This window comes from Sarcophilus harrisii, chromosome 2, assembly GCF_902635505.1.
Source record: "Sarcophilus harrisii chromosome 2, mSarHar1.11, whole genome shotgun sequence".
Taxonomy (NCBI): Eukaryota; Metazoa; Chordata; class Mammalia; order Dasyuromorphia; family Dasyuridae; genus Sarcophilus; species Sarcophilus harrisii.
The window spans coordinates 228,131,185-228,154,724 of record NC_045427.1 but is presented as its reverse complement, the minus strand read 5'-3'; positions in this window follow the sequence as shown (position 1 = coordinate 228,154,724).

Here is a 23,540-nt window from a genome sequence, read left to right as displayed (position 1 = left end):
AAAAGAACAGGGGAAGATCATGTGGAAAAGAACACTAATATTGGAAGGAGGAGGAATGAAGAGAAGCCTCTTGTGGGAATTGGCACTTGAGCTGTGCTTTTTAAGAAAACTAAGGCCTGTACAAGGCAAAGGTGAAAAAGAAGAAAGAGCATTATATGTATGGCAACAGTGTGCAAAGAGACATGGATTTAGCAAACAAAACCTCCTGCTTGGGATAAATCACTCTAAATGACTCCTTCTTAATATTGATCAGAGAAAGAAATGGAGGACTACTAAAAGAAAAGAAAAAAAATAGAGGACTACTAAAGGAAAAGAAAGACACTAGGTGGGTTCAACTGAGTAACTTGGGTGATATTTAATATTCTTCTACCCCAATGACTCTTATTTTTCAGATAAAGAGTTGAGATTCAGAGAGGCTATGATTTATCCCAAATCACATAAGCAATAAGCAGCAGAATTAGTATCCAAGACTAGGCCTTCCAATTCCAAGTACAATTTTTATTCCGCCACACCACATTGCCTCTTGACATACAGCTTTCTTCCAGAAACAAAGTCATTGATGCAGTCACCTGTCATATATTAAATAAACCTATGGGTTCAATTCTAATAACCTAATCTAATCTTTTCAAATCCAGTTATACATATCTTCCTAGTTGACATCTTCCTAGTGGATATCTCTACCAGAATGTTCCATTTGAACATGTCCAAAATATACCTTCAAATATTTTCTTCAAAACTTAAACTTTTCTTCTGGACATCCCTATTTCTGATGAATACTTTACCACCATACTAGTCACCTAGCTTTGCAACTTTGCAGTCATATTTCACTCCTCTTGCTCTCTACTCCCTTTATCCAGTTTATAGGTCTTATACTTTCTACCTTCATGTCTTGTGCATCCACCCCCTCCACTTCAATGTGGAGTTTCCAATCTTCCAGTTTCTATCTTAGCTAAAATTCTCCTCACCCATCACCTGGCCCTTTGCAATAACTTCCCAGTGGATCTCCCTGACTCTGGTCTGTCTCCTTTCCATTCTGTCCTCTACATAGCTGTTAGATTGATATTTCTAAAAGACAGACATATTCATGTCAGTCTCCCATTCAAAAGCCTTAAAAAGTTCCTTATTACCTCTAGGATAAAACATAAACCTCTCAGCTTGGCACTTAAAACCCTCTACATGTTGACTCATCAGCCTTTCTAGCTTTATTTCCTATTAATTCCCTTCACAAAACCCCCATTCCAAACAAATTGATCTTAACTATTTCTTCTTGAAATTATTTGGTATTACTGTGTTTGTGTGTGTGTGTGTGTGTGTGTGTGTGTGTGTGTGTAAATATAGATATAGATCTCTTCCATCCATTGTTTTGTTGGTAAATATTTGGCAACTGGTTCTTCCCACCAAAAAAAATTTCAACAACATACTTTTAAGTTTAAAGTGCATTTTCAAATTTTTTTTCTATTTAATCTCAACAATCAGGAAATCAATAAATCAAGCCTTGACTTGTAGCTTGCTGATTTCTGAGATGTAAATGTTCACAATAAAAATTTAACAATCAGTTCTCAGGATGCAGTTGCAGCAAAGCTCCACCACATGCATCTTCCTCCCAGTGGGGGAAAAAAAACTCTATTAGGACAAGGACCATTTCTTTTATCTTTTTATCCCTTTGTATCCAGGGCAATTACTTATACAACTTTTTTCCCATTCATATTAAGGGGCGCTGATTTCCTTGTGTGGAAACGTCCTTCACTGACACAGATCAGCAGCCTGTCTATAGCAAACTCTCACAGAGAAGAAATTTGTCTGAGACAATGAAAATTTAAGTTACCTACTTGTTTTGCTACAGCTGGTGTATGTCAAAGGTACATTCTGAACTTAGGTTTTTCTTCCTGACTCCAAGGCTGAAACTTTGCCCGTCATTCCATGCTGTCTTTCCTTGCACTTTGAAGGCACTTAATAAGGCTTTGTTTTATTATTTTGAATGACGTCCACCTTATTCCATTTGAGCTAATTTTTTAGACTCATTATTGGTCTTCACAAAGTTACATGGTTTTAAATCTAGAAGAGACCTCAGAAATTATATAGTACTTAACAGATGAGGAAGCTGGGGCCAGTGAGTAAGGTCACACAGATCACAGGAGAGAGAGCTGGGATCTGAAGCCTGTTTCTCCAATTTTACACCTGATACTCTTGTCTCCTATAACTCACTACCTCTCCAATATCACTGGCCTATTGGAAGACTTAGTGCTTCTATCCATGTAAGTGATATTTGAGTGCAAATGCATATCAACCATAGATGATTCTGAATAAAGATAATATTAAAAGAAAATATAGGAGTCTTCTCCCTCTCCAAAGAGATATGACAAACCACAGATATAGGATGGTGTCAGATGGGACTATCTTGTCAGTTGAGGTTACTTAATTTTTTCTTAGTTACAAGAGAGAATTCATTGAAGGGAGTTATACCAAGAAATGACTAAGGTACAAAAAAATTCATCAATATAACTTTTAAAAACAAAGAAGGCATATTTATTGACTAGATTTGAGGATGGGAAAAAGTCATGGAGAAGAGAATGTATCTACTCTCATAAAGTGAAATTCTACAATGTGGTTCTTGAGTTATTTTTCAGTCATGTCCAAGTCTTTGTGAGCCCATTTGGGATTTTCTTGGCAAAAATGCAAGCATGATTTGCCATTTTCTTTTCCAGGTCATTTCACAGAGAAAGAAACTGAGGCAAACATGGTTAAGTCACTTTCCCAGGGTCATATAGCTGGCACATATGTGAGACCAACTTTGAACTCAGACCTGGTACTCTATTCACTGCACCACCAGTTACCCCTGTGTATGATAGACATTTATATTATATTAGAATTAGAATTTCTGAACACACATTCTATTCCAACTCTACATCTTCATTCATGCAATTCTCATCTCTCCAAGTTTTCACCTATCTAAATTCTACCAGTTCTTTAAAGCCTTTATCAAGTCCTACCTTTTCAATTATTTTTTTCCTGATTATTCAAGCCCTCATTGATCTTTTCTTCTCTCAGAAATACTATGGCACTTAGAGTCTATACCATATAATTCAGTGCTTAATTATATTCTGTCTCACATGGATATGAATAGGAACTGGTCCTGTGATTTGATTGACACAGAGAATTCCCAGGAGAGGAAATTGCCTTTACTAATGCAGGTTAGCATCTTTTCTTCAACTTATAGTCTTAGTATGTTGCCTCAAGCCCTGAGAGATTAAAAGATTTATCCAAAGTCATATCATTTGTATATGTCAAAGATGGTCTTCACAGCTTCAAGAGAGGATCTTTATCCCCTCTTACACACTACCCTTTTTTTTTCTCATATTCTGCCTGAGATTGCCCATCACGCATTCCTTTCTCTTTCATGATCATGTCTACTGCTGAATCTTGTGTCTGAAGCTTCTGGTTATCCAATATAGGACAGAACAGAATAAGCAGAAAACCATAAGCTGAGTGTAGAACTCTGCTATAAAATGCAAAAGCACCAAGTGTAATCTATGCTGGTGGAAATTCAACTACATTTTCATGCAATGGGCTTACTAAAACCCTTCCTCAAGGCAGAAAAACCCCTTGAGTTAGCCTTGGAAAAAAGACACATAAACAGAATGATAATTTGTAAATTTGCTAATTGTGTTTCCCTGCCCTGGACACAATCTGATGTCTGTTTTTTAGAAATAACATATATAACTGTAACTTCACCAAGCTTTCCAGATCCTTTAGAATAAATGATAATAGAGAGATGCAAATTGTTTTTATTATCATGCTTGCTATATTCTCAAGAATACTGTATATTTTGGCTTGCTTTTAAAGACCTTTCTAAATAAATACTTTGTGCCCATAAAATATAATTAACATGAAATTTCTTAAGGTCATGTTTAAATATTTATTATATCTCTCCATATATGTTCATACACATCCCTATACACTCATCCATCCATGTATCAACTGAGTGTGTTAAATCCTGAGATTCCCCCTAACTAGTCAAGCAGTAGGATTTGAATTATTATACTCCATACCAGCTTCTATTAGCTAAGTTTGGTGAGAAGTGCTAGCTGACACATAAGTCTTGATGAGAATAAAGCCTCTTTATTACTATTATTATTCCCATAATGGTCTGTGCAGTATCATACATAACTTTTTAGTCCTTCATAAAATCCCGTTGATAAACATTTGACAACTTGTTACAATTTTAAAGTTTCATTGCCAGCACTTCACAAATGCTTCTGTTGAAGTCTAACAATATGGGGATTGAGTCAGTAACTAGCACTTTATGTGTACAACACATATTCACAGGTTCTAGGCACAAACTCCTAATTTATGGCATGTATACTGATGAATGACCAAGATTCACTGTTTGCCATTATAGGAAAAGAGGTCAACCAATTCATAATTTTAAGGAAAGCTAGTTTTAATGGCTCTATTGGTTTTACAATCCCTACTTCCATAATCTTCGATTTGTTTTGTTTAAGTTATTTGCTTCAAGGAGTTTGAGTACTTATCTTAAGGTCAAAAGGTCTATTTTTTCTAAAAATTGTTTCCATGGGAAAAAGACACCAGTACTTGCAAGTTCAATTATTACCAACTTGGCATTAGTTGAAAAGGAGAAAAAAAGAGATTTGTGGGTCCAGTGGAATTGGAGATTCTATATTACAGCCCAGAGACAACTCCTGCTTACTCAATAAAACAAAAAAGAAATAAAATAATATTACTTTCTGTTATTGTCTTCAGACTTCAAAGAGTCTTCCAGATATTTTCTATACCTTCTTCACCTTCAAGATACTCCTTCTATCTTCTGAAATCCACATTGAGTATTAAGACAAGTACATATATTCATTCAAAAGGCAAGCTTAAGGCTAGGCTAGAGTGCTTCAACTACCTCAACTCAAGAGGATGTTTAATATATGACTAATGCTTGTCGATAGTTATTGATATTGATCAATAATGCTTACTAATAGTGATTCCATTCATCTATATAGATGGCAAGAAAAGTAATAGTGAAAATGGATCTCATTTGTATATGGCTTTACTTTATAAGTATCTCATTTTATCCTCTCAACAACCAAAGAAAATTGGTGCTATTATTATGCCTATTTTAAGTTGAGGAAACTGAGGCAGGGAGAGGTTAAGTGACTTGCCCAGGATCACACAACTAGTAAATATCTGAGACCAGATTTTAACTCAGGTCTTTATGATTCCATGTCTAGCCCTGTATCCATTGCACCATTTATCTGTCTGCAATAAATATAGAGAAAATAAAAGACAGAAGGCAAAGTTCTTTCAAGGAAAAACCTGCAGAATTGTCAGGTATCTAAGTGTCTCTTTCTCTTGTAAGTAAAATATGTGATTTCTTTTTCAGGGTCAAAAAATCATTCTGCCCCCCATTTGAGGTACAAAAGAGAAGCCTCCATCATTCTTATATCGAAAAGGTTGCAGAGTTCACAAAGAGGCAGGAAATCTACATGTCCTTCCCTATTTCTGGAGTTCAGTTCCTACCAACTGCATTTCTGGAATTTTACTGCACCATCATCAGACTCCCATCTAGCCAGTCTTCCCAGGAAAAATTCATAATCAGGAAATCCATCATTTCAGATATTGCATCAACTTTGGTACTCACATCCCCAGAATACACATTTTCTTCTCCTTCTCTGACTGAGGAGCTAGAGATCATAACAAAAAATTTTCACCCAAAGTTCCCCATTTAAAGAGCATTCCAAAGCTCCATATTGGCAACTTTTCATTTCCCACCAGCTACATTGCTTGGATTCTACTCTTCCATCATCATTCCCCAGTCATGGTACTTTCTCCTTCATTCTTTTTCAGCTTTCCTTTGTATGTTATCTTCATTGACTATATCATAAGCTTCTTGAGATTAAGCATTATCTTTCTGCTTGCATTTGCATCCCTGGTATTTAACCCAGGACCCGGCACATTGTAAATGCTTAATATATCTTCATTGTGTTTTGTTGTTTAAAGCAATGGGTCTTTCATGATTTTTCTCTTGCTACTCTGATGGCTAATGCTATTTCCTTTTAATTATCATGGATACTTTGTGTATTCCACTGGGGTCATGGAAGGAGATGAATCACAGGACAGGAAATCATAAATCCAATAACACTAAGAACAAAAGGTAGGGGCAGACCTGGGAGCCAGATGAACCTGGGGAGGACCTGGAAGCCAGCAGTCCAGAAAGAGCCAAAAGTAAAAAGTCAGAGCCACTGTCAGTCAAGGTTTAAGAATACAAGTATCAGAGATCTAAGCAAACTAATGGTCCTGGATCAGAGACCAGGTAAGCAGTAGGAAATGAATAAATACTCAAACACCAATCTTTATAATGTGGGAAAAACAACAATCCTTGATTGAGAGTATAGAGGTAGGGAGCTGAAGACTAGAGTTGATTGGAAAGGTTATATTTGCTTTAATCCTGCCCCCACTTCCTTTCTATGTCATCCCTTTCTCTTTCTTCCAGGAAAAGATGAGAGGTCACTGTGCATTCCTGCCAAATAAATCAAAACTGGAACTATCTTCCATATGAGGAAAAGTGATCAGAGAGTTAAATCAGGACATCCCAGTAACTAGGAACAGCCACTCCACAGGACACAATATTGTATTCCATTTCTCCTTTTGTTGCATCTAGAAGATCATCACAACTAAGATGTGGACTACATTCTGTTCCCCATCCCCCATTTCATTTATATCCTCATCTCAAGGATAGCTGACTAATCCAGACCCTACATATGCTGCCTCCCAGATTCTGGTTGTAGCCTTGTCTTTGCCATGAAGATCTCTAGTTAAGTTACATAACTGTAAAAGGCATGAAGTACCCATTTCTCTGTATGACTGCTCTGTCTAATTGTTCTATAAAACATCTACAACAGACAGGCAGCCCAGCAGAGGCAAGAATCTAAGGACAAGAAGCTCCTAAAACAAGTTAACTCCTGCTCCAGACAAGAACGATCTCATATACTTTCTGCAGGAGCAAGAACCTGTTCCAGGGAACAGCTACAGCTGATCTAAAAATGAGGAAAAAAATAAAACTAGTTCTCTAAGAAAGTTAATCCCACCTTCAGTCATAACTCACTCCCCTCCTTAGGGACACTAACGGGTTAAAATAACAAGGTCAGGGTCATCGTCTCCAGAAAACCCCAGTTTAAAAAATGTACTTGACATTTTATTTGGCAGTGGCCCTAGAGCCTTCTTCCATTAATAAGGATAAATTATCATGGATTAATCAAATTAACTAGTTGACACCATGGACCCTGGAGGAATAAGATAAAGGACAGATAAGTTTCAGTGGGCTAAGGGATGGCATGGCAGTTAACAACTTCTGAGCTATAGAGGCAGTATGAAGGTATAAAGCCAAGGAGAATAAACCTAAGATCACTTGGATCTTTTAGTTTCTACCAGAAGTTATTAATCTTTTTTTTGCATCATGAACCCCTTTGGCAGCTTGCAAAATTACATAAGAAAACAATAATATTGAAATACACTTACCATAAAATTTAAAAAATGAACAACCCCAGGTTAGGAATTCCTGAATTATTATGCCAAACATGGTGATGTATAATTGGGAAGGATTTTTTAAAATTAAATTATTTCCCACAAATGATTTATCTTTGAATCTGTATTCTGTATTTTCAAAGACGTGGGTTTTGATTTGCTTGAAGTTGCAAAATCATTTTTGCCATAAGCATCTTTCATAACTAAGGTAAACTTTGAAGATAACAGACATTCCTGACCCTCAGCCCCTAACCCAAATTGAAGAACCGTTTGAAATGCAATATTTCAATGAATTCATCTTCTATCCAGTCATCAAATTATTATAATATTGCTTCAGCAAATACTGTAGTTGTTCAAAAAACACATTACTTTAGGAAAGCTTGGTGAAATATTTTGCTCACACAGCAAAAGTGGCAAATTTTGCCACTTCATTGACTTCCTAAAACAGAAAGATATTCCCTTTTGTCTACTCTAGTATCACTAATTACATCATTAGCAAAAGGCCATTTTCGGCAACTTAGAATAAAAACAGGACTTTTCATACATTTCATTTGTTTTATAATTTGGCAATTCAAATCATAAAACAAAAGTTTCCATGAAAAAAACAGAAGGGAAGTTTGACACCTATAAGAAAAATTGTCAGATGGTTAGAGAATTGACCTGAAAAACAAAAAGATTCAATCCTTTCCATTCAACTAGTGCAATATAATATTCAATGTACTAGAAGATCTTCCTAAAAAACAGATCTGACTGTTTTACTTCCTAACTAATAAACCCCAAGGATTCCATAATAGCTCTTGGATCAAATATAAATTCAACCGGATTTTAAAATCCTTCACAACTTCACCCTTTCTCATCTTTCCAGTTGTCTTATACCTTATTCCTCTTCATGTGACTTGATGACCCAGGGAACTGGCCTTCTTGCTGTTCCATACACACAACACTCCCCAACTTCAAGTCTTTTTAACGGCTGTCTTCTTGAGACTGGAATGTTCTCTCTTTCCTAGAGCTATTGATTTCCATCTTTTTCAAAGACTTAGCTCAAAATCTACTTTATTCAAGACAGCTTTCCTGGTATCACCATACCAGGGAAGGATTTTGTTACTTTTAGTAACAAAAACAACACTGTACATGCACTAAATATATACTGCCCATGTGGGACCATATGAATAACTTGCTATTGTACCTAGTTTGCCACCTGGTATCACTCTGTTTCAATCACACACAGGTTGTCACCCCCCCTAACTTCTCAGGAAGGCTGAGAGCCCTTGGGGGAGATGGGGAGCTGAACCAGACATTGTCAGAAGGTTCCCTCTGGGCTGAAGGGTCTTATACCTCACCCAGAACTCCCCCACTGACTGTGACCTTCTACAATAAGGTACAGCCCTACCTGTTCACCTAACCATTTAAATCTACCTTTATTTGAATACTAAGCAAAGAATATTAAGGAGAGCTGAAGAGAGCATCATGAAGGGGTATGTAGGAGCAATTAGGAACCAGTGTCCAAAAGCCAATCTACAAATAAAGGCTTGATGTATTGCTTTATTGATTGCCTGGACTTTAAAAAGTATTGGAGATAATATTAATACTGCATCTTAATATCAAAAATGTGTCCTACATGCATTGCCCCTCCCCAAACATGGGGTGTTAAACATGGGATGCCCATGCCATTATCCAACTTCCATAGATTTCAATGAGCTTTTGTTGGATAATAGTTTGAGGAACAGGGATTTAATGGAAAGGAATTTTCCAAATTCAAGTTAGATAGTTTTAATTCAATTCAACAAGTTTTTATTATATTCCAGGCACTGTTGCCAAGCACTGAGAATATAAAAACAAAAATTAATCTCTGCCCTCAAGTAGTTTATATCTTGGGGAGGGGATAGAGAGGAGTGAGTGGTATACCAGGCTCAAATCAAAGGCTACTAATGAGAGAAAGTGACCACTATGATCTCAAAAAGATAAGAACTTACAAGAGAGCAGTTAAGGAAGGGGGGAAAGGAAGAGGGAAAAAGGAGTTGTTACTTTGGAGATGAAGAAAGAGGGGGACCTTACTCCTATGATGAAGGAAGAGAGGGGCCTTACACTAAATGAGACCTGGGGGGATTTGGATATTTGGACTTGAAAAGTCTAGTTGCCTTGAGAGGAGGGAAGATGCAACCGTTGGAGGCAACTGTCACCTGAAGAGTAAGAAAGTCTTTCACAAAGAAGATATATCTGTGTAGATGTAGAGAAAAGGGGAAAGGTCTGCAACTTATGAAAGACTAGTATAGATTCAATTACAAGTTGTTCCATAAAAAATAAAGAATAACCTAAATAGTAGATGATTATTAAGTGCATATGGCTAGGTCAAGCCAATATGATAAAAAATGACTGTACTATCCAAAGTAATTTATACTTTTAACGTGTATAACAAATTACAAAGGGTATGCTTTTCAGAGCTTGATAAAATAATAACAAAATTCATTTAGGAAAAACAAAATGTATGAAATATCAAAGGAAATGATGGGAGGTAAAGGAAGGATGAAGGAGGAATAGCACTTCCATTTTTCAAACTATTTTAGAAAGCAGCAGTTATAAAAACCGTCTTATATTGGGTAAAAAAAAAAAAAGAGAGACGACTAATAGAATATACTAGACAAAGAAGGTTCAGAAGCTATAGAACTCAATAATTCAATGTTTCATAAAGTGGAAAACATTAGATACCTAGGGGAAAACTCTTCGATTAAAAAATTGTTGGGAAAACTGGGAAAAAAATCTGGCTTAGACCAAAACCTCTATAATACGTTTTAATTAAAATATGTCACCTTAATATTAAAGCTTATAGCATTAAAAAAAGATAAGAGAAATAGGGGATATTTCTCAGAGCCATATAGGATAGTATAGTAAGAGAGATATTCATACCCAAATAAGATATAGAATCAATTATAAAAGATAAAACAGATAATTTTGATTTCTTGAAACTGAAAATCTTCTGTCCAAATAACATTAAATATATAGGATAAGAAGGAAAATGATTAATTTGGGGGGGGGGGAATTGTGATCAAATTTCTTTAATAAGGGTTAGTTGTCCAAGATATAAAAATATTTTTATATATGCATATATATATGTATGTGATTGTGTGTGTATATATATATTTTTAATGTGTATGCATACACACATATTTAAATAAATAACCATTCCCCAAATTCCAGGAGATAAATGATCAAAAGATATGAAAAAAATTTCTCAAAGAACTGGAAAGTATTCACAACTTCCTGAGGAAAATGCTCTAAATCACTAATAATAAGAGAAATTCAAATGAAAAGAACTTCATATCCTGACAACTGGTAAATACACACACACACACATATATCTCAAAAAAAAAAAAAAAAAAAAAGCAATGTCAAGTCATCATTGGATGGGGTATGAGAAGACAGGCACACTGCCACATGCTGTTGGAGCTGTGAAAAATGATACAATCATTTTGGAAAGCAATTTGGAATTATTCATAAAGTGGCTAGAATGTACACATCCTTTGAGCCTTTGGCTTAACTACAGGGTTTATATGACAAAGAAGCCATGGATAAAGAACCCATCCTCATATATTCCAAAATATCGATAGCATCATATTTTTGTTATAATGAAGAATTAGAAACAAATTAGGTGTCCATCAATTGCTGAATTACTAAATTCATGAATGTATTGCTAAAAATGTGTGTGATGAACTCAGAGGAACATGAAAAAATTTAGACAAACTAATGCATAGTAAAATAAGCAAAGCCAAAAAAAACTCCTGATATGTACAAAACTATAAAAATGTAACTGGAAAGAGCAATATACCAAAAAAAATTGAAAGTTATTATAAAGATCAAGTGGAACTTTAATGAGCTGATATTAGAAGACATCCCCAATGAATCCCTTTCTGGAGGTGGAGATGTCTTCTAATTTTTTAATCTTTTAATCAGTATACTGACTTTTTCTCTATTAAAAAAAAAATACCACTTGTGGTATGGGATGGCTTTTGGGGGGCTCAGGAGTGGAAAGAAGTGATTCCTGGGAAACTATGGTAATCTAAGAAACCAAAAACATCAGTAAAAACTTTTTTTAAAAAAATTTAAAGAAATGGGAAAAGTTTGAGATAGATGTATTTAACCAATTGAGATTTGGGTGTAGCATAGCATAAATGAGACCTGCAAAGAAATGTAAGAACACAAAAGGAATGGGGAAATATAGAATGAATGAATATTAAAGAGTGTACTTCCAAGAAATTACTCAATTACCTCATTTTACTAGAGGGAAACTGAAGCTCAATAATATATAGAAAAGGTAAAATATCAGGAGGATAGTCTGAGTATTGTACCGATTATGGACAAATTGTTGAATGATTGAGGGGAAAGCTTGGAGTGTGTTGCAAGGTAGGAAGAGCCTAAAAATGACATAGGATAAGAAGATATGGATGGTTTCATGCTATTTTCAAGTACATTTCTGTGCTGTCTCCCATCTCAGGTGTCTGTTCCAAAAGAATAAGAAAAGAAACCAATGATTGAAATATGGCCTGAGACAAAATTTCAACTTTTTTCGGTTTTTCGTCAACTTCCTTTTCTCCCAACAAATTACAGTGGGGTACAAAGGGTTAGGGCACAGATCACCACAAGACCCTTATAAGCACTTTTCCTCAGACCACATTTCAATATGTAGCCAGAGATTTAGCCACTACTCTTGCCCTGTTCAGTACTGACTCATTCTCTGATTCTAATAAACCCACTGAAGTTGCCCTCCCACTGAGTCTCTCAAGTGAACTCTCCAACACAGTTCACTTTCTCAGGATTTTCTATCTCTTTGCTTCAATGCTATTTCCCAAAATAACAACTATGTTGTCTTTTTACCAACTCACTTTCTCATCTGACTACTGTTCTCTATTTCCATTCACCAATTCTGTCACTCTATCCAATTCAACAAATATTTATTAAGTGGTTACTATGGGTTTGAATGATCTCCTTTACAATATCTAGCTACCTATCCATGTTCCTTCCTATACCACTCTCAGACCAGCATGTTATCCTTAACTCAATCAGCATTAGCCCACTAGCTATACCCTCTTCCTCTGAAATCCAGGAGGTCCATAGAATTTTAAAAACAGCCATATCCCATCTGTTAAACCTCACATGGGCAGTTTTTTTTTGTTTTTTTTTTTGCCTTTCTGTCTCTGCCAGACAGAATTTCTAGTTCCTGACAGGTGAATTGTGATCTCCACTGATGAAGGAAGTATCTACACTGACTAGATCATGGATCTATTGAAGCATAAATGGTAGCAGGATGGAAGGTGAATTGGAAAGGGAGGAAAGAATGGTTACAACATTATTTAAACAGTTTAATTGTGAGGTGACTAAAGCTTAAACTGGAGTGCAAACTAAATTCCTGATAGTAGAAATAGAAAAGGGATATACATGCATACATTCATACATACATGTATTTATAAAATTATAAAAACACTTGCCAATATGTTGTATATTCTATATCCAACATTGTACATGGCCCTATGTTATAATATTGTTTATTATAGCTAGCCGTGTTTTCTCTTAACCCCATTAGACTTATAAGTTCCATATAACTAGAGACCAAGACTTATCCAAACCTTTTGAATTACTACAGGGCTCCGCTTAGTAAGCTTTTATGGAAGGGAGAGAAGGGAATGAAGGGAAAAGAAGAAGCATTTATAAGTGTCTGGTGCTGTGCTAAGTGCTTTACAAATTACTCATTTGACCCTCATAACAAACCTGGAAATTAGCTACTATTATTATCCCTATTTTTTAGTTAAGGAAATTGAAGCTGGCAACCTGCCCATGATTAACACAGCTAGTTCTTATCTGAAGTTGAATCTGAACTCAGGTTTTCCTGACTCCAGGCTCAGTCCCACCTAAGGACATCTCTAGATAAGAAGGGTCAGTTAGACTTGATGATTGATTAAATATTGGAAAAGGAAGAAAGGAGAAGGATTTTATAAAACTTTGTTTGACGCTATCTGACTGAACACCTGAAGGTCTCAATGACAGAAACAGGGAAGTCCAGCCCCAATGAGTCAACCACCTTAGTAAAGTTGTCATCTTTTCTAAATGGAAATTCTTTTTTAAGAATTCCCACTTAGAATAGATACTGGAAAAAATATGTTGGAAGGTACAATGACTGCCAGAATCCCTACCTCTAAAAGGTATTTGCAATTTGATGGAGGAAACTATCAGGGCTAAAGCAAAAGCAGGGAATAATAAGGGTAGTAGGCAGGAATAATGAGCCCATTAATTAGGATCTGGTTTATACAACTATTGTCATTTCTAATCATTCATTTGCTTGAAGTCTGTTCTCTTCAGGCCTGCCAGGGAATGATAATGTATTTAAATTTCCACAAGGACAGTTAAATTTCGCCCATCTGTTACTCTCCACCCAAAACTGGGTTTGCACATTGACATTTGAGATCTAGACATAGAGTCCAGCTTAAATTAACAATTGGTTGCCCTTCTGCTAGTAGGAACAAAATCAATAAATGTGTTAATTTAGTCAATCATTCCTGCCCCACACAGAAGCCTTTGCTGTTTTTTAGGCATCACATATAGACATAAACATAAATGACAGAAACTTACATGTACATTTGTTGCTGTTGCTATTCAGTCATTTCACTCAGGTCTGCCTCTTTGTACCCCCATAATTTGGAGTTTTCTTAGCAAAGATAATAAAGTGGTTTACCATTTCCATCTCCAACTCATTTTACAGATGAGAAAATTGAGGCAAACAGGATTAAATGACTTAGTATCCAGGACCACACAGCTAATAACTGTTTGCGGCTGGATTTTAATTCAGGTTTTCCTGACTCCAGAGCCAGTGCTCTATCCACTGTGCCATTTATTTCCCCAACATACATGAGGGCATGTATTTGGTGTTTGGGATGGAGGCCTAATGGATGAACCATGGAGGATTATTCTTAGTATTGTACAGCAGCACATAATTTAAATGGGAAAGGACATTATAGATCAACAAGGCCAATTATATTATTTTATTAAGTAGAAAGGTAGACTCATAATGGAGAAAGACTAGTTTAACCAGTATGACACAGGAACAGTTTCAGAGCTGGAATTTGCAATCAGAATTCAAACTGCTTCAGAATGGCTTCTTAGAAAAGTTATGATTATTCTATTATTCTTAGAAATTCATAACTTTTCTTATGATTATTCTATTAAATGGCTTCTTAGAAAAGTTATGTTTCAAAGAAAGATATTATATTATTGTATTATATTATTTTACTAACTGTATCAGCACCTTTCTATTACTGAAGCTTAAATGTTTTGTACCAGGAACAAAAAGTTTTTGTTCCTTATGCAATTATCTAATATTCTAATTGAACTATGATCTCATCAATGTGAGTATTCTCCCCAACCATGCAGAAAACAATCTATCTATGTTTGCCCATCCGATATAATGTTCATCCATCTTTTTCTCACAACTTTGTCATAAGGGTGACTACTCATTTTGAGGAAAGGCAGAAGGGGACTTTCTTAATATTTTTATTGCGTCTCCAAAGTGATCAATCCGTCCTTTTCTACACAACTCAAGTCTTGCCTTCCAGAAGCTTAAATTTCAATGGCAGAGGCAATATGTCAATAAGTATGAATGTACAAGATATTTACATATATATGTATGTATAACGCCTACACATATTTATGTGTGTGTAGTGTAAACGAGAAGTCATCACAAAGGGACAAAATTGGAAACCGGGGAAATGGGTCAGTTCGGGAAAGGCTTCCTTTAGAAGGTGAAATTTTTGCTGAGCCAGGAAAGTTAGGAGATAGAAGTAAGAAAGGAGAGCACTCTGGATATAGGAGTCATCCTGTACAAGGGCAAAAAGTGATGATGTGGATTGTAATGAACCATATATTGTCAAGAATAGCAAGTAGACTAATGCATCTAAGGAATAGAGACAAACAAGTATTTATTAAGTGCCTACTATATATTGGGCACTGTGTTAAGTGCTTTACAAATATTACCTCAATTGATTGTCAAAATAACTCTGGGTAGTAAGTATTATCATTATCTCCATTTTGCAGTTGAGGAAACTGAGGCAAATTGAATGATTTGTCCAGGATCCCACAGGAAGTATCTGAAGCCAAAACTATCTCTAATGATAGAGTATACAGAAAGAAGTAAAGTACAGCACTAAAGAGACAGAAAGGGTACCAGTTATAAAGGCTAAGTAGAGGATTTTATATTTGATTCTGGAGGTAATAGGGAGCTATGGGAATTTATTAATTGGGAGGGGTGATAGGGTTAGGCCAGTGGTTTTAGGAATATCACTTTGACAGCTCAGTGCAGGGTGAGCTGGAATGGGGAGGGACTTGGGGGGCAGAAATATAAGTATGAAGCAATTGCAGTGTCTCATTGAGAGGAGCTGAAGGCTTGTACCAAGATGGCAGCTGTGTGAGTGGAGGTATGACCAGGTCTACAAGTGTTATGAAGGTAGAAAGGACAGATTTGATAACAGATTGGATATTTCAGGTAAGTGCAAGGGAGGACTTGACAACAACAGTAATGGGGTAACCAGGAGGATAATGCTTCCTTTCACATAGGGAAGTTAGGAAAATGAGAGAGTTTGGGGCTTGGGGAATTCAAGCTCTATTTTAGACATTATGAGATAGATCCTTTCCATTGCTTTTGATGCAGAATTCTTCATTTGTAAATCATTGTAGGCTTCTCACCAGGCCTGTCCACTGCTCTGTGGATGATCTTCAGTTTCATGTCTTAGGGGCCTATAACTTTCCATGTCTCAGAAGCCACATAACATCACTAGAATAACATGGCATTAAAAAGGATTTGTTTAAGAGAGATGTTAAGAAAAAGTACTCTGACCTTACACAAGGCACTTAACTTTCTCAGCCTCAGTTTTCATATCTCTAAAAACTGAAATAATAAAAATATCTGACTCACAGAATCATTATGAGTTTCAAATGAAAAATGAATACAGTCCTTTGAAAATCTTTAAATGCTATATTAATATTAGTTATTATTATAAAATAATTGTGCAGTTTCCCAAAGACAATCTAGCCTTCTCTCCTCTCATTATATTTTAGACCTAATTTATTGTCTATTTGCAATGTCTATCCAAGATAAATGGACTGCCAGTCAATCATCAAACATTTATTATGTGCCTATTGTTTTTACTATCTCTCTATCAACCTGACTCATCCTCCTCAATCTATAATTTCTTCCCTTTAAGATTACTTCTCATTTATACCACACACCTACATGCATGTATGTATGTGTGTGTGTATTTGTATGTATCTTGTACAGGCAAAAACAAAACAAACAAAACAGTCTCTGCTCTTAAGGAGTTCAATGTAATGTGGGAAGTGACATGATAGCTGTGTATTAAGTAAAGTCTATAAGTTGCCCTCTCAATTGTAAGTTATATTGTTGTCTGATTTACATTTCTATCAAAATTTTATATCTTTAAACTATTCTCTTGGAACTTTGTGTTTGTCATTTAAAATTGACTATTGTATTTTGTTCAAAACAAACTTTTCATTGAATCTGAGTCTTCCATCTTTGCCCCAGAACCACTTAGTGGCATTTTTTCTGCTAATTTGACATAAAAGTTGTGAAATAATTAAGTTAAACAAAAATGATACACTTTGGGCATAGCACAAAATATGGCAAGAACAACAATGAAATGAGGAATTACTAATACAATAATCATATCTGCTCCCAGAAGATTTACTTTAAAGACTGTAATCAAGATTTTTGCTTTTATGACAGGAAGGAAAAATGCATTAAAATCTTTAGCAAAATTATGCTTTAGAATGGGCATGGAAAGAAGAAAAATTAACTTCTTGCGAACAAAACTCTCACCTGAATTGCCTTTGTTTAATGTTTTTTTAGTATAAGCAAAAACTCACTTTTTAAATTTTTAAAAAGTTTTTTAAGATTTATTTTTAAGTTGCAGAGAAAGTCCTGACTTGTTTTAGAAATTATAGCTCCCTATGTCAATTAGTTGATAAGCATTTATTAAGTGCTTCTTATGTGCTAGGCACTATCCTAAGCTTTGAGGATACCAAAAAAAAAAAAAAAAAAAAAAAGGCAGTCCCTCTAATTGAGGAACTCAAAGTTTAAAAAGGGAAATAATATGTAAAAAGCTATGTACAAAGAGAAAGAAAAAGATGCATATAAATAGATGATAGATAGATGGATAATAAATAAATAGATGATAAATAAATGAATAATCAATACATAGTGATAAATGGTTGATGAAGAGACATAGATATGTAGATGAAGGATGGATGATACATATATAATACATACATACATACATGATAGATAGGTGGGGAGAGACAGAGAGAAGGTAAGAGGAAAGACTTCTTGAGGAAGGCAAGACTTGAGTTGAGACATGAAGGAAACCAGAGAATCAAGGAGACAGAAACGAGAAGGTTAAAAGCTCCACGACAATTGATGACATTTCTCAGATACCAATTTCATTACAGGTCCAGTCACTATCACTATCTCCCTCCTTCTATCAAAGTATAGCTTCAATTTGGCAAAAGAAAACCTTCATGGTCCTTTACCACCTAACAACTCTGAAAGACAGTCATATTTGATATCTCTATATCAGACAAATAATATTATCATTTGTTTGGTTCTTACTCTTCAGGAAAGGTAAACTTTTCTGCTTATCAATTAATCAATCACGTTTATAGTTTCCAGTCTACACTTAGGAATGGCTTATATTTCTTCAGATCCTTCTTTGCACACCGTATCTGACAAGCTCTGATACTAATGCAGAATAGAAAGCAGTCGCTTGCCAGGAGGCACTCAAATATTTGTTGATCTGATTTGATTTTGAAGACACGGTCCCTGCTTGTTAGAGCTTTCTCTAAAACTACTTAACAACATAATACAACTCTAGATTGTTGGGATGTGTTTGCATTGTTAGATTTCACACACATGTACACACACACACACACCCCTTTATAAACAAAAGAAACTCTTTATTGCAATGATCGCCAAACTAGAAATTTATAATGATCCTGGTAAAATGAAACAAAGAAAAACAACTAAAATCACCTCTACTGATTCACTCTAGTCTTTGAAATATATTTTAAAACCTATTTGCTTTTCAGTTAAGTAGGTTAACTCTCATAGCTAAAGGGAAGCCTCTATGGGGACAATTCTCAATTCTAGAAGCCTTCTCTTTTCTAAACACAGTCATCTTCCCAAGCAATTCTGACAATGCGCTTTCATATTGTCAGACTTTCTTGGGAGGAAATTCAGTCAGCCATTAAAAGGTGGGAAAGTCTCCCGCTGTTATGTATATGAGAGCAGGCCACTGTTTTGTCATATGTCAGATACCCATCAGTGGAGGTAGAGAAAACTCTATTGGTACATGACGGGCTTGGTGAGAAGTCCTCCAAACCTTAATTATCAGAGGGTGCTCTGGGATAACTGGTGTTGTCACGGGATTTTGATTAGCTCAGAATCAGACCAAAAGACAGGAAACAGCATCATAGGTTTAATTAGCAGCTAGGAATACACAACCCAAATTATACCTTCAAGGAGATAAGTGGCAAAGTTTCTCTGGGTATATAGGATATAAGCTTGACATAACAGGTTGGGAAAAGAGTGATTTTTGATTCTTGGGAAAATATCTAGACTCAGAATCTTAGAAGTCACATAGTCGTTACTCTACTGCTTGTGTCAATTATTAAAGGTCTGTGTATGATATTTAAGTAGACATGTACAGAAAAGTTAGAACTCATACCAGGTTAATTAAGCAGCAAAGTGATGCAGTGGATAGAGTGCTGGGCCTAGAGAGTTAAGAAGAGTTGCTTTCATGAGTTCAAATTTGAACTCAGATACTTTCTATCTGTGTGATCCTGGATAAGTCAATTAACCCAGTTTGCCCCAGTTTCCTCATCCATAAAATGAACTGGAGAAGTTCATCAAAGATACCACTCTAGTATCTTCGCCAAGAAAACCCCAAATGGGGTTAGGAAAAGTCAGAAACAATTGAACAACAAAACTATTATATGTATAATTATATGTCAAGCATTTATCTATGTCAGTCTTCTCTGAATATCAGATAGGTAGGTTAGAGGGCAGAGAAGCATAAAGTCATAGTATAATATATACTTATATTACTTATTATATTATTATTACTATTATGTATTGTTATATTGCTTATATGTTGATATAAAATAATATATAATAAAATTATTAATCACATATAATTAATTAACATTATATTACTTATATATATATTATACTTATAAACTAAACTACTTATAATACATGGTTGGAGATCACTCAAGGATTATCATAAAGCATCTTTGGAATTCAACAAATATTTAGTAAGTATCTACCAAATGCAAGAAGGCTCTGGATTACCAAAAATAGTCTTGTCCTCAAGAACTTTATATTCTACTGAAATAAAATTCAAATCCAAAGGAAACACAATTGGTTTACCATAGCTTGATTAACACACATGGATTACAATGATTCATACATTCTCCCATACAGAAATAGAAAAAGCAGTTCACAGACTGCTGACTGTATGACTTGACACCTATTTTAGCATGTTCATGGTTTCTACCTGCTTAGCATAGTTAATAGACACATTCATTGTTTGTGATCTCCAGATTCCATATTTATTTGTTCTATATTCTTGCCTATGCTGATTATTTGAGTTATTAATGTATTTCACAAGAATAAAACTAGCATGTCAATGCAATACTTGCTTCTACTTTGCAAACGATTTAAACTTTTGTGCCTTTGTTAAAAAAAATTTTTTTTTAAAAAGGCCCTCAGTAAAAGCTGCTCATTAAAATGTAGAGATGATAATCATCCAAAATTTAACTTGGAACTTAAGCAGAAAAAAAAAAAAACTACACAAAGCTTTTGGATTGAAACAATGTGCTTTTATCCTCTGACAACATGGCAGATTTTCAGCATTTCCTGGAATATTTTCCCAAGACTTTAAAAACACCTGAAGGGTTTCTTGAATGTTGAATTGGGGAAAAGGTACAGGGAGAAAAGTGGAAGAATGCCTTTTAAATTGAGACCAATAGATAAAGCACTTTAATAGAAACTCTATCCAGCTTTAAACTCAGGAAATACATCAATAATTACTGCTTCTTATAAAAAGTCGACTGATTATCTAAAGGGCACGCTGCTCTTTCAATTAATGGAATCATTTGGGGAATTTACAATAACTACATGTCAAATGCACATATAATATACACGTATATGTATATATACTATGCAGTAGGAGAAACAGTTTGTTATAATGGCAGGAACCCAAAACTTGAAGCCACAGGATCTGGGTTCAAATATCAGCTCTCCTACCTACTATCTAACCTTGTGGCCTTTGATTAGTAACTTAACCTTAGATCTAATTCTTCTTATCTTTAAAATGAGAAGATTGGATTAGGCGATCTTCAAGATCTTTTCTAGCTCCATGCCTATGGATCCTACTTTTATAAACAATGGGAGAAATCTGCATTTGACTTCTGTGTTCCAAGATACAAGCCAAGTTGATATGAGGCTTCAAGAGCTCCAGTTATTCCTAAAAACATCACTCTTATTAAAACTTTGGATAGGGAAAACTCTTGTTATCTCCAAGTGATTGGAGACAGAAGAAAGGCTCCTGGCCTTCTAGGATGAAGAAGACATTAGAGGGCTACCATTTTACCCACCCATTCTCACATGCCTTCTAACCCTTTTTGCATCCTGGAAAGGTCTAAGTTCAAATTCAATCTTAGGCACTTACTAGTTATGTGACCCTGGACAAATCACATATCCCCAATTGCTTTAAAAATAAAAACAATTTGTGTGACTTTGCCTAAGTTGCACAGGCAGGGTTTGAAAGCAGTTCTGACTCAGAGCCAATGCTCCTTCTATCATACAACACTTGCTCCACTTGCTGAGTCTCACTTATAAGCCCAAGGGATTAGATGAGTTGATCTCTAAATTGGCAATTCTAAACCAATATAGGTAGGGGGACCAATATCTACCAGGGCTATCCACTCTCAAAATAGGAACAAAATTGGGATGTGATTGATTGGTATAGTGAAAAGGAAAAGTGAGAGAAAGATTAAGTTTTGCTTTCCTTGACACAGCTTTTGGGTAGCATCAGATCATAGTCTGGCTTCCTGATCATCTAAGCATATAAAAAGACCCATCCTTGGACTCAGGGTCCTTCAGTCTTATTGTATATTCCAAGATAATGATAGGGAGCATCTCCCTGAATTAAGTGTTAAGCATTTTTGTTGAATATCCTTCCTATGCTAAAAAGTAAACCACTTTTTGTTAACTAATAGGCCACAAGTGCTTCATTTCCTCCCAATAACAAATCTGAACTAACAGACTATCAGTCTGAGTCAGGCCCTCCCTTAACTTACTTCAATGGGGAATAGGAATAATAAAGGATCACACAGGAGACAAAGTCACTGAAACTAGAAAAACCTTCTGGAACCTTGAGGGGGGTTCAGAGTTCCCAAGTGCACCTCTGTCCTTACATGAACTCAGTTAAGTCAAAAGTACAACCCCTAGTGCCACAGGTATTTTGTCAAAAAGATATTGTAGTTTAGCTTGGAAATATTCCAGTGCACGCCAGCTTTTTGCTGTAGCTTGTTCTCCAGCCCAGTGATGTCAGACATAGCCATTTACTTGTGGAAGTCTGCATGAATTTTTCTTCCATTTCTCTCCCCTGCTGGCTGATGCCCCAATATTTTGAAAATCATGCCTTATAATGAATATCTATTTTCTAAGAGTTGTAGGATAGATTTTGATTTTTTTTGAGGGGCCTTTTTTTTCCCTCTGAATAGTCTCTAAGACTTGAATATAATATAGACTCCAGACTTTGAATATAATAAAAATAAAATCAACATAAGCAAGCCTTTGGCAAAAAGCCAGTTGATAATAGAGGAGCAATTTCCTAATCTTGTTCCTACTGTAATCACCATAAGGAATCTGAGGATGTTGGAACTGACTGATATAGACTATCTAAGGATGCCTGAGACAGTGGAAAGAATGTTTAATGTGGATCAGAGAAAGTAGATTCAAATCCTACTTCTGATCTCCTCTGTGGGGCCTTGATGAAGTTATTTAACCTGCCTAGGCCTGTGAAGGTACGAGACTAGATGATCTCTGAGTTTTCTCCATTCAATATGCTGGTAAATATTTAACAACCAGCTCTCTGGGAATATAAAATTTTCTGCCTTACATTTTTTTAGTTTAATCCTCATTGTCAATATTGTATCCATGACTTTTCTAAGACTAAGGATTTTTTCTTTTAGTCAATAAATCCAGCCCTAAGCATCTAACAATTTTTAAGATGTAAATGATCACAATGAAAATTTAACAATCAGTTTTCTAGCAAACTCCTGTTTCCAGATCTAAAATTATGATACTCATTCAATCCTCTCTTTTTATAGATTTTAAAACCTATGCTCTAGAGAAAGAAAATGAGTTTCCCAATGTTTTACACAATGTGTTAATGGAAGGGCTAGGTAGTCACTAAGTACCTACTATGTGCCAGCTACTGAGCTAAATGCATAGTTCTGATTCTTTCCCATGTTTATTTCAATATATCACACTGACTCCTTAGGGTTTTATTGATATGATGATAAATAAGAAGTCACATTTATTTAGCTCATTAATGTTTTACAATCTATTTTCCTTATGATAATCCTGGAAGGTAAGTAATGTAATCAATAAATCAACAAGAATTTATTAAATACCTACATTGTGCCAGACATTGTGCTGGGCTTTACATATATCCAGGAAGTGTCAAAACCAAGAACTGAACTCTTGACTTCAAATAGTGTACACTTCCCAGAGAAATGAAACTCTAATTAACAAAATGGTTGGTGAGAAGGTTAAGAGGTAGTGAGGAGAGAAGAGCTGTAGAAAGTAGAAAGTGGAAGGGATAGACTAAGGGGACCAGCACAGGTGGCGGGAGGAGGAGGGAGACAACCCGGAGAAGTAAACAGTC